Source organism: Paroedura picta, chromosome 3 (assembly GCF_049243985.1).
Source record: "Paroedura picta isolate Pp20150507F chromosome 3, Ppicta_v3.0, whole genome shotgun sequence".
Taxonomy (NCBI): Eukaryota; Metazoa; Chordata; class Lepidosauria; order Squamata; family Gekkonidae; genus Paroedura; species Paroedura picta.
Genome location: NC_135371.1, coordinates 132830265 through 132842927, shown reverse-complemented (window position 1 = coordinate 132842927; position 12663 = coordinate 132830265). Strand labels below are relative to the sequence as shown.

The window sequence follows — 12663 nt, the reverse complement described above, 5'->3', positions numbered from 1 at the left end:
GAGGTGGGTGAGGCTGAGAGAGCCCTGATATCACTGCCCGGTCAGAACAGTTTTATCAGTGCCGTGGCGAGCCCAAGATCACCCAGCTGGCTGCATGTGGGGGAGCGCAGAATTGAACCTGGCATGCCAGATTAGAAGTCCACACTCCTAACCACTAATTGGCTCTCGGTAGTAGATGCTGCCAGATCTTATCAGCCTGTGAAGCTACATGTTCAGTGCTTACCTTCAGTGGGAAAAATTAGTTTCAAACTATGATTAGAGAAACACCTCTGAAAGATGTAGAAACAAAGCAGGGAAGGGAACTGCCTTTGTGATGATCTGGTATCCCAAGCTAGAACTGTAAACTTTGATGGAACATTGTTTATAAAACAAAGACAACTTCTACAAGACAGTCCATCACCTAGAAAATATTTAGAGGTAATTGCCTCATCAAGTAATCTGCATATAAGAGTAGGCATCCATGATCACTGGGCAGCTGATGGGGGGGGGGGGCGGTGTTATTCATCCAGGTTCTACTGGTTGGATGCCCGATTGGACATGGAGATAGTTGCTCAGCCACATCTGAGGCACCCATATGTGACTTACAAATCAGAGCTAATGGGTTCTCACTAACTAGCAGGGTTTTCTCTTTCAAAGGCTTGTAGCAGGTTCACAATATGTCACAAATAAATGCTCTCTAGAAGAAGAAATGTAAAATCCTGTGAAATTCAACTAAATTAAAACAGTTTTTAAAACCTCCATATTGACCTCATATTTTATTTATGAAGTACCAGCAATGGAGAACATATTTTAACCAGTATTGTATAACATATTTTATAAAGCAACCATTTTCTTTATAAAATAACCTAGAATAGTCTGGTGCCGTAGGAAAAGGGAGGGTGTGGACAGAGAAAGGGTTTACACAAAATTGTTTAGTTACACGGCACACATTCTTCGGGGACCTGCTGATTCAGTAGCACTGTAGCACTATTCAGATTTAACAAAGGAATCAGATTTTACAATCTTATTTCAACCTTCTCTTTCTTTCACTGCACCATTGATTTAGAAAGGACAATAAACAAGAAAGGGAGAATGAGTTAGTGACCTTTCCCTTTCCATCTTGCCATGCCTACAAATGGAGAGAAAAGACCAGTGGTAACCCCCACACTTAATGAAGTACTGGCCTCTTAAATCCCATTTTAATCCTACTGACATCAAAAGGAAACCCATGAAAGCAGGACTGCTACCACAGTGACAAGGACTGTCATGATTCGGCAATATTGAAACCCATGGGTCTGGTATTTCCTCAGTGGACGGTCCCCCAGGGCTGTTGATGCTGCCATGATGTGAAAACTAGAGGCAGTACTCGGCTGCAGCAACTGGTGGGCAGGGAGAAGACAAAGTGTATTATTGAAGCAGCAGTCCAGGCAGGGGGACGTTCTGTCAGTACTGGGCAAGTAGCCAAATCCTGCTTCTGACTCCAATGGCCAGTTTAAAAGGAAAAGGGAGTTTCTTGGTTGCCAGTCACTGATGGGAAAGGGACACAAGCTCCAGATTTGCTACTATTCCCCACTACATGGATAGTCTGTACACTGGGGCACAGTATGACTAGACCTTGGGTGCCTTGCATTTATCATGTTTGTGGCAGACATGCTGTGAGCCTTATCTCTGCAAGTACAGATCAGTGGTTTTCAAGCCATTCTGGGGAACTCTGTGTTTCCTTGGGAAGCTTACTGGTTGATTGATTTTTTAAAAATACATTCCAGCTTTCATCCACAAGCCACCAAGAATGCAAGTAAGAATCATTACAATGTGCTAAAGTCAATACCACCAACATTATGTGCACAATTATATATCCTATAAAAGTCTAAACAAGTGAAAAATAAAGCCACATTAATCTGCCAGTTGGAAGATAATAAAACAGGCACCAGACAAATACTTTTGGGGAGGACATTCCATAATTGAGATGCCACTACTGAGAAGGCCTTGTCCATGTTCTATTGCACCATCAAAACCAGGGACACCCAGAGCAAGACCTCTGCTAACAATTTTAACACACAAGCAAGTTTGTAAAGAATGTGGCACTGACATTTCTCAGTGGCATGGCCTGTAATGGTGGGCAGGCTTCCCTGAAAAAAGATTTGCTACAGCTTACCTATCTTTCGCTGAAATGTGCTGCTCAAGGCCATGTTGGGTATGCTCTAAAGCAGGGGTAGTCAACCTGTGGCCTCCAGATGTTCATGGACTACAGTTCCCATGAGCCCCTGCCAGCAAATGCTGGCAGGGGCTCATGGGAACTGTAGTCCATGAACATCTGGAGGGCCACAGGTTGACTACCCCCGTTCTAAAGTCTAAACCACATGCTCAGTTCACAAGAACCCAACAGGGCTGGGCAGCAGGCTGCGTGGAGTGACAGCATGTGCTAGAGAACATGCCCCAGTCCTCTGCAATGCATGCTGTTACCTAAGCAGATGTGTGAAAAGATTTTTTAAGTGCTGCTGTAACAGACCACAGAGCTACAAGATAAGAAATAATCAAAATCCTGAAAGCTCGAGCAAGTACATTCCCAGTCTGACTTGAGGGAGACTTTATTCCTAACTCCAAATCTGGAAACAAATTATATCCTAAGCAAGGAAGCAGGAAAGCAAAGCTGATCGGTTGATTCATGGATCCATCCTCTCCTTCTGCAAAAAAGTTTCACATGAATTATACCCAAGCCTGAAACAATATTACAGTCAACAAACATGAAATCCTGAGCATGTATACTCAGAAGTAAATCCCACTGAGTTTAATGGGACTTACTCCCTAGTAAGTGTACTTTAGGATTGCATCCCTAATGTAGCAGTTGCAACACATGAACTTTAGTTACTGAAAAACTGGTGCAGTAGAAAAGAGTTAAAGTCCAGTAGCACCATAAAGACTAACAAAATTTGTAGTGTGGTATGAGCTTTCATGAGTCACTTGCCCACTTCAGTGACTCACAAAAGTTCATCTCGTACCACAAATGCTGTTAGTCTTCAGGGTGCTACTGGACTCTTACTCTTTTCTATAGATGGGCTAACATAGCTATCCATCCTGAAACACTGGTGATGGAACTTAACCTTTAATTATGAGTCCAAAATTCTGCCTCTTTGATATTTTAACTCTGCTATCTAGATCTAGATGTTGGGAAAAGTCAACAACCTCCTAGACAAGAAGTTGGATTTGGCAAAGTGGCTCTTTAGCCCTTTTTGTGAATTGGCTTTTCCATTCCACATTTGAAGGAGTGGGATGTACAGAATCATTTCAACTCTGTATCCTGAACTTAAACACCTAGAGAAGATCACATACCGTAAGTCTTCTTGAAACTGAGTTGCTTCATCTTGAGTCCCAGCCTTAACCTTCCTAAATGACTCAGACAGACTTCATTTTCCCCATGACTGAAAACAGGTGGCCATAAAACACACACCCGGGAAGCATGAGTGACTCCCCAAACCAGCAAAATGAGTCACTATACCTAATTCTCTCTGGAGCAACTCCACCCTTGACAATAGGAATGACTTGGTTATACACATCCTCGATGTTTAGCTGCCCTTCTCCACCCAACAGAGAGCATCACTGCCAGTGAGTCAGGGAGACAGAATCTGGAAATGGTGTGCACGCGGCTTCTTTTCAAGCCATTTCCTTATATTGATTTCTGTACACAATCCAACGCACTGTTTTTACATCTTAGTGCAGCTAAGTGCCAGAAAAAAATTACTGCAGGCAAGCACAGCAATGTACACGGAAGGGTGAAGAGAATACTTAATTTCACAGTTGCTTAAAAATTATTTTACAAGTAAGAACAACAGAGCCACATGGACAAAGCTGACCTATAACTGCAACCTAACATGCTGACCACTAGAGAGGAATTCAAATGATGCTCCTGTAGTCAGCAGGGCACAGTGGTAAAGTGTTGAACAAATCTCCACTGTGCCATGAAGGTCACTAGGTGACCTTGGGCCAGTAATTCTTTCTTAGTCTAATCTACCTCACATGGTTGATATGATAAAATTAAGAAGGGAGGTAATTCCCCTTCACACTGTGTTCCTTGGAGTAAGGGTGGGAGTTTAAAAAATAACAAAGGTCCTAATTTGCTTGTGTGCTGGAACGGGCCTCATCCAGCCTGCTGGCCCTATTCCTCTCTGTGCACTCCAAGGTTTTCCCCAATATCTGTAGAGGCTTCTCTCTCTCTTGGGTAACTCGCCACTACCACCTGACCTCTGTATGGAATCACACACTTACGAGGGACAGGGTTCCCAGCTTCCTTTCCCAGACCTGAGGTCCTGCCTCTACGTCTTCTGCTGCCCAGTGCCTGGTCACTATGAGGGCAATTTACTGCCTGGTGTGCCCCTGAAGGAATAGTCACTTGCCAATAGTCACTTTCCAATAGCTAACCTTTCCCTTCCTGGAACTCTCATTTACAATAGCATGTCCGAGACAGTGGAAGCTTATGTTGTACCAAGAACCACTGCCAGTATCCAAAATTATAAATAATTTATTTAAAACAAAATGTTCATAAGCATACTTTTAGCACAGCAGAAGACTGAGCAAGAGATTCCAAAAGAAATAGGCAAAACACAGTCCCTGTGGCCCTCTTTCTATATACGTCCTATCAGATGTTAAAATATAGGATTGCTCCTTAACTTAGGAAGTTGCAGATCTCTAGAGTTTCCATTACCTTGAAGCTTCCTTCAGCTGTCTAGATGAGCACATGGTCCATGGCTGACTCCTCCAGATCACAGTTAACAGTTCTGTCTGCTCTGATGGACTCAGCAACAAAGAGGCCTCCTCCTTGCTCCAGGGAGTTTTCATTATCTCTGTTTCTCCACCCACTGACCAACTCAGGCTGGGTCAGAGAGGCTTTTCCTGAAGTATCCAGATATTTCCTCCCTGGAGCTTTTCTAGTCTTGAGTCCTTCTAGTCTCTATTCCCTGCTTGGAGAAGAGGGAGAGCTTGGCCCCCATTACCTCTCCTGCTAGATCTATTAGCTTTTGTATGAAGGTGGGCTAAGGTATATCTGGAAAGCAATTAGAGTAACTCCCACACACAAACACCTATTCTCTGCCCAGAGAGGGGGGGATGCTTAAAAACAGAGTGGAAGGTTTGCTCAATTCAAACCCCCAGAGAGAAAATGCATTGCTTCGCACCTTGCATGAGGCCACAATGTCACATAAAGAAGCTATGACTGAACTATTCATGATCAGTCAGCAAGTTAGGTTACAGCCTGAGCTTCTGAAGTGCAATCTGACAAAACCCTAGACTGGAATGTGATGGGCTGCCCAGGTTTGTTTGTTTATTTATTTGTTTGTTTGTTTATTTATTTATATACCGCCCTCCCCAGAGGCTCAGGGGGGTTTACATTGAACTTATGAACCATAAAAACAATTTGCATTAATCATCAAACAATAATATTAACAACAGTGGTTATAACAATTAGAAATACAACAAATAAAGTTGTAACAGTACACAATACAATATAACAGCATGTGGCTGTTATAGATGTCTAGAAACATGTTTATACATGTCTAGAAACATGTGGGCAAATATGGGCAAATCTATATTATTAGGCATAAAGGAAACCACTGGGCCACAGCATGTGAGAACACAGGTATATCAGGTGTGGGACAAGAGACAGGGAGCACATCAAAATTTGCAGCAGAAAGAAGGGGAGGGGGAGTTGTAGAAAGCAGCAGTGACCAAATTAAGTAGTAAAGATAACATATTAATGGAATCAACAGGACAGGAATTACTGTGGTCAGTACACAGTGGGTGTCATGGGAAACAAATAGAGGAAAATAAGAGAATTACACTGGCCAACACTGAGAGGAAAGCCAAAGATCTGCAAAGTCTTTGAAGCTGTAATCGTAACTGGGAAGTATATTGATGCAGTCTGTGGTCCCCAGGAACATATGAAGATGACACAGAGGGAAACCAGGAGGCAAGTGTGTGTGTGGAGGGGAGGTTATCGCTGGGCAGACAGAGCAGCATTTTGCCTAATGAAACAACATTCATACAAGATCCAGAGATCAGCATTCTCCTTCTGGCTCCTCCAAGGTTATAGATAAGGTTCCACCTCCTGAAAATGCCTCCTTTTCCGGCAAACACTGTGCTATTGCTGAAAAGTCCTTTAAAGTAAGTCTTGGGTCAGGACATTCCTTTCTTGCAAACACCTGGCTCCTTTCTTTGGAGCAGTTCCAAGCATAGGAACAGTCACTTAGTTAATTAAGGCTGAGAAATACACAAACCTTGAAAAAACAACCCTTCCTAGACATTTTAATTCAAATGTATAGAGAAAGATAATCACTTGAGTGCCAGGAGGCTAGGCATAGTATACTACTGTTCACCTGGTATAGCCTCATAAACCTGTTTGAGTGACACAGGTGGAATATGTGCAGTAATGATCATCACTAAGTAATAATTGGCCTAACTACATGTTAGATTTCCCCCTGGGTCCTTCCTGAGTTTATGCAAGCAGACGTCGTGTGGTGAGGTTGTGCTGGGAACCTCACTCAGGACCATGATGTAAGAGAAGAAGAGGCTTCACCTCCCTTCCCGGCACTGTTCACCCAGCCTGAAACAGCCCTCCCCTCATTGGAAACTCCATAAGTACTGACGGGGTACACCTAGGTTTCCAAAACAAGGTCAAACAGCACTATGCCTCCCTGGACTATTCCGAAATAGGGAAAATAGCATAATTGTGTGTAGAGGGAAATCTTCCTATGTACCATGGCCTCAAACTGCATGGGACCCCTGCATGCCCTTGGTCCTTAGCACAGTCTTTGCAGACATAGTAATAATGATCCTATAACAGAGGACAAAGATTTCAAAGACTTATGAGCCCTGGCACTTATCAGTTTAACCCTGGTGAGAGGAGGGGGGAAAGAGAGTGTACCTGGAGCAATGCCAAGGCTGTTAAAAGCTGCAAGTTTTATCGAACACAATATCCCCAGGAATACAAAGAGAGGGAAGCAGAAACGGTGTGGTAGATAAGACAGCTGCACCAGGAAGCTACATATGAAATAACTGCAATGACCTTGAATGGAAGAGCTTTCAGGTGGGGAGGACTCACTGAGAATAGGCAGACACTCAGGGCAGCCCCATTTTCTGTCTGTCTAATGCCACATTCCAGCAGAGAAGAGACGCACTCTTCTGATCTGTTAAAAACTTCCTTGGGCTCCCCCTTCCAACAAACTAGACACGCAAACTAGACTTTAGATTTGGATTTCCACAAGGCCAGAGAACTTCCTCCTGGATTCTCCCTCTCTAGTGACACAACATTGTCTGTCACCTTTTAAGGGATGCCAAATAGGGAATGGTGACCTTTAATCCAGAACCGGATAATCTGAGGGAGAACATACTGGGGAACATCTGAGGGAGAAAATATTAAGGAGAGGAGGTGAAGGAGGGAAATATGTTAAATACAGTCCAGAGAAGTAGCCATGTTAATGTGCTCTGACCAAATCAATAAAGAGTTAGGTGGGATCGTAGTTGTTTTTTGTGATCATGTCACCACTGATTTATGGCAAACTTGTAGGGTTTTCAAGACAAGAGATGTTCAGACTGTTCACCATTGCCTGCCTCCCATCATGCCCCTGGTACTCCCTTCTAAATACTGATGAGGGCCAAACCTGCTCAGTTTCTGGGGCCTGATGAGATTGGGCTAGCCTGGGAATGCAGGTCTAGTTGGTGGCACCTCAAAGATGAACAAATTACACTATAAACCAACATCCATTTCACTGGGTGAATAAGGTAGGAGTGGAAGGTACTATCTTCTTGCACTCATCCCTTGTTACCTTTGTATTTACCTTTCTTTCTCCTTCACTGTTTCCACTGCTGTCAAAATTTAGTTTGTAAATTCCTCAGAGCAGCAGCCTAACCTTCCCCCTCCTCTTTATGCAACTGAAGTCTGATGATGCTATATATATATATATATATATATATATATATATATATATTTAAAAATCAGTCAGATTGAGTAGGAAGTGGATGGGGAATGCCAGTGGGCAAAGAGGGTGGGAAAACTCTAGTCAAAGGTGTTGAACTCATTTGTTACGAAGGCTGGATCTGAAATGAATGTTACTTTGTCTGGCCAGGCCATGTGTGCCCTAACACAGTGGTCCCCAACCCCTAGTCCGGGGACCGGGACCGGTCTGTGGATCAGTCAGTACCGGGCCACGGCTCCTCCTCATCCTCTTCCCTGGCTGCTGCTTTGAGGGCTGCCCTGCTACTCTGCTGCCTACTCACCTTTGGTGCTCTCCAGCGGCCGCCATGGCTGGGGCTCCCCCTCGGCATGGCACTGCGCAGCTGCTGCTGGCAGCACCCCCCAGCAGGCAGCGGGAAGTCAGGGGCACCGGCAGGAAAGCAAGTGAAGCAGGGGCCCAGGAGGTGGCAACGTCCCTCAGCAAAAGGCTACCCCCCCAGGCCTCAGTAAAATTGTCAAGCGTTGACCAGTCCCCGGTGATAAAAAGGTTGAGGACCACTGCCCTAAAATGTAAGGCCAGGTACCAGAGATATAAACTTCATGAATGAAACAGACAAAACCAATTAACAATTTTAAAACTCAAAATACAAATAATAACAATTGATTCCTAGAAGTAAAAGCAATTGATTTACTGGGGAATCCACAGAAGCCCCAATAAACATATTATTATTATTATTATTATTATTATTATTATTATTATTATTATTATTATTATTATTATTAAATTTCTAGACTGCCTTCTTCCTGGGACCCAAGGCAGGTTACAGAAAAGTAAAAATCCCCATAAAACTCCAATCTAAAACATTATTTCCACAAAACTCAGATGGCAAGAACGGCAAAAAAAAAAAAAAAACCTTCCTGCAGTCATCTAACAAGGGGGTGCCCTAGGTGTCATAGTGAAGCCTGAGGGTGGAGTGGGGGGGGATTGATCTTAATCATGTGTAAGGGTAGATTAAAAGGGGGGTATCTTACATTCCATGTAAATTAATTACTTTTTAATATATAAAACACTTTTAGGAGACGAGTCATCTTCCTTGCAAATAAATACAGTAGTTTTTCAGCACACATACCCCCCATAGACCCAGCCTCAGCAGCCAAGCATGGCTATAATCCAGCTTGCTCTTTGTTTTCTCTTTCCTCGTCCTACCTCTGTGGATCTTGAGGAGGCACACTCAACTTCTCCCTCCACTGTCCCATACCCAACAACAACAATCCTGTGAGGCCCAGCCTGAGCAACCAGTCCTGGTGACCTAGATGACACCTGTGAGGTAGGTGACTCTGTGAGAGCCCTGATGTTACTGCTCGGTCAGAACAGCTTTATCAGCACAGCATTATCAGCACCATGGCGAGCCCAAGGTAATCCAACTGGCTGCATGTGGGGGAGGAGCGGGGAATCAAACCCAGCACGCCAGATTAGAAGTCTACACTTCTAAGCACTACACCAAGCTGGCTCTCCAGCAGCTGTTTCTAAAGTCTCCTCCTGTGACCCCTTTTCCTCCATGGGGTGAGCACAGGTGGGGGGGGAGAAAGAAGGTTGCTGTCCCCCATCCTCCCCAACACTCCCTCTACCTCCCAGCTCCATAGTTGATCAGACACGCGGCTACAAGAGCGGGGCCCCTTTACCCCCTTCACTCCCATAGCTGAGATGTCTTTCCCCTCAGAGCAGCACACACAAGGCAGCCCAGTTGCCTCCCAATCCACACACTGGCCCTCCTCTCACTTTCATCAGCCAGCCCAGACCCTTCATCTGCAGACCACCACTCCACATCTCCCCTCTCAACATCCCCCAGCAGTTGCTGTTAGGTGCAGCGGTAGTAGTTGCTTGACTCCACACCTCCAACCCTTCGCCAGTCCTCAGAGCTACGGTTGGTGGAGTCGGGAGGGAAACCACCATGCCTCCGCTTTCTCCCCTTTTGCTGCCATTCCCCCCACACGATTTTACCTCAGCCTCCTCTTTGACTACACACACCTCGCCAACACCTATGCCCGCTGTCCCTTCCCACCCCCCAACATCCTCCTGCCTTCCCTCCCTCTCACCAGCTGGCAGCCAAATAAGAGTCCTTCATGAGCCAGATCCGCCCTCCCACCCTAGGTTTAAGCCCCCTGCTGTAGATAATTGGAAGCCAAGGCAAGACCCTAAATAAAAGCACTGCCTTGGCAGGGACAGGATGCTAAAGGTTGGAAAGGAGCCCCCTAGCAGCCTCTCCATCTCCCCAAGGCATAAAGAGCTGGTAGCGTTTCGTGCCCAGGCATGTGCGCCTGAGGAGTTTGTCATCGGGTGCCAGAGATGCTCCTGTTTCAAGAGACCTTACCCTTCGGTTGAGTTTGTCCCTCATTCCTGGAGGAGGACGAAGACACCACAATCACCGCCCTGGGCGCAAGCACAGGTCCAAACACACCCTCCTTTTAGAATGGCCCAAACCGGATTCTGACCCCCACCCTCGATAGTCTGGCAGAGCGGGATGTGGGAAGGAAGCTGACCCACGGAGGGTCCTACGAAAGGCGAGGGAGCCCTGCGCACCCACCCGCGAAGGACCCCGGCGCCTCCGAGTCCCGAGGGCTCGTGCCCTTCCCGCGCCGGCGCCTCTCGCGACCTTGCCCCCCTCGGGGACACCCGCCCTCGGCCCACCGTCGCACGAGCACTGCCCTCCCTCCCTCCCTCCCTCGCCGTCTCCGCCGGGGCTGCAGGCAGCTCGGCTGCGCTCGCCTCGCCGGCGTTACATAAGCCTGCCGCGCTCCCGGCCCCCGAGGGAGGGAGGGAGGGAGGGGGACCCCGGCGCACGCCCCCCGGCTGCAACCGGCGAGAGTGCGGAGGAGCCAGGCCAGCGGGGCCGGGGGGGGGGGAGGGCGACGGGCTGCGGCCAAGGGGCTTCGGCCGGGGGCTGGGAGCACGCCGGTGACAGACGCCGGGCGGGTGGGGGGAGCGGGCATGGCCTCCTCGAGCTGGCGGCAGGGTTGCCCACACGCACTCCCTCCACGCCAGGCCGGCGCCGCAGTCCCCGCTCCCCGGGTGGGCAGCTCAGCATCCCTGCGGCTCGGGACAGGCGAGGCGGCGGCGCACTGCGGGGAGCCCAGCGGCCGGGAGGGGAGGGAGGGAGGGCAGATGGGCTCCTGCGCCGCACGGCCAAACTAGCGATGCCAATGCGAGCGGGCTTCCCCGCAGGGCCGGCGCCCCGGCCTGCAGAACTTTCCTCCGCCGCCCCAGCCCTGGCCGGGTACCTCCCCCGGCTTCCTGGCCGGAGAGCTCGCTTGCGGCTCCGCTGGAGGGACAGGAGGGTGACGGGCCAGGCTCTTGGCGGACGGGACTCCCCCCGTGCCCAGGCGGGCTTCACCTTCGGCGGCGGCGGCGGCGGCGGCGGGGTCATCCTCAGCGCCTTCGGTCTGGCCGGCAGGGTCGAGGAGCCAGGCGCCGCCTCAGCGCCCGAAATCCATCCATCCCGCTGAGTCAGGCGGCTCTGGCGCTCCCCTCCGCCGCCTGGCAGGTTCGCTCTCGGGAGGAAAGTCTCCCGGGCCGAAGGTGCCCCTGGCCGGGTCGGGCCGGGCCGGGCGGGATGCGATGTGTCCGCCGCGGCTGAGAGCAGCTGCTAAGAGACCGCGGCTCTCTGCAAGCCGGGATGGAAGTTGCTAAGCTTGCTGGGCAGGTCTGTTTCAGTTTTAACAGGACGCGGCGAGGCGCGGGGGACGGGCGGAGAGAGGCGGGGGAGCGGCCGCCCTCATTAACTACTTCAGGCCCGCAGCCCCATGCTGCCTGCCTGCCTGCCTGCCTGCCTACCTCCCCTGTCCTTGTGTAGACCCAGCGATTATGAAAGCAGCAGCAGTGACTCAGGGCCTTAACCCCTGCGGGCCTCCAGCATGCCGAGGCTGGAAGGAGGTGGAATGAGAAGCTGGAGGGAGTCGTGGCAGCACCAAGGGAGGATGCTCAGTCACTGTCCCTCTGCTGGACTGAAGCCACTGGGTTCTGCTTGTGCGGCTGGCGGTTGACAGTAACCCAAGGCTGCCACCCAGGCAACACCTTTAGCAGTGTTTTGACAGCCATGATGGCATATGCCCCTTCCCTGAACAGCCCCTAGCAACTGAGCAATCAGATAACATTACAGCATAATTCATGTCCCTGGCTGTTGTCATCCTCATCACCACAGCCCCAATCTCTCAGCCTCTGCTTTTTTCGTATTTCGATGAGCAACAGATTTTTATTTTGCATGGACTTGATATTGGAAGGCCCTGATGTTCTCCTGACTAAAAATACACCTTCTCCTTCTGTGATGGAAGGGAACTGGGAACTGGTTCCCACTAACCACCCACCCACCTACTGTGAGAACACAAGAGTGAGAGCAGCCCTGTTCGTACTCTGAAAAGTCACAGCTTTAAGTGGGCTGCTACAAAGATGATATTGTCAAGGTGGCCTTACCATGTGATGGATTCAGGGCACCCATCTTAATTCCTGGTGGTATAAAAGACTGAGACTTTCTCTTGAGACTTTCTCTTCTCTCTCTGGAGTCCAGTCAGGCCCATAGGCCTTTAAAAACAAAGATAAAAGATTAGAACTCCCCAGCCTTGTCCAGCCATAATAGAGGATCTATGTGTGTCCTCAAGTCAGTTTGTGAGGCACTGTCTCATGTCTCTGGTTAGGGAAGTGAGATCTGTTAATATACGGAGCAGGACTTTTCAGTTGAGACATTCAA

The 12663-nt window shown here is 48.4% G+C and overlaps 1 protein-coding gene across 7 annotated transcripts in view; it reads right to left on the bottom strand.

Moving 5' to 3' along the window:
• The window catches only part of EPN3 (epsin 3), a 40807-nt gene extending 29083 nt beyond the window's left edge, over window positions 1–11724 (bottom strand). For 3 of the 7 annotated variants that reach the window (XM_077327940.1, XM_077327945.1, XM_077327944.1), the window contains exon 1: window positions 11314–11723. The gene's annotated coding sequence lies outside the window, so the exon portion shown is untranslated. Of the gene's footprint in view, window positions 1–10293; window positions 10476–10506; window positions 10579–11313 lie in introns of those variants that run through there. The other 4 variants (XM_077327946.1, XM_077327947.1, XM_077327942.1 and 1 more) reach the window with 4 other exon arrangements.
• Between the last annotated feature and the right edge of the window lie 939 nt (window positions 11725–12663).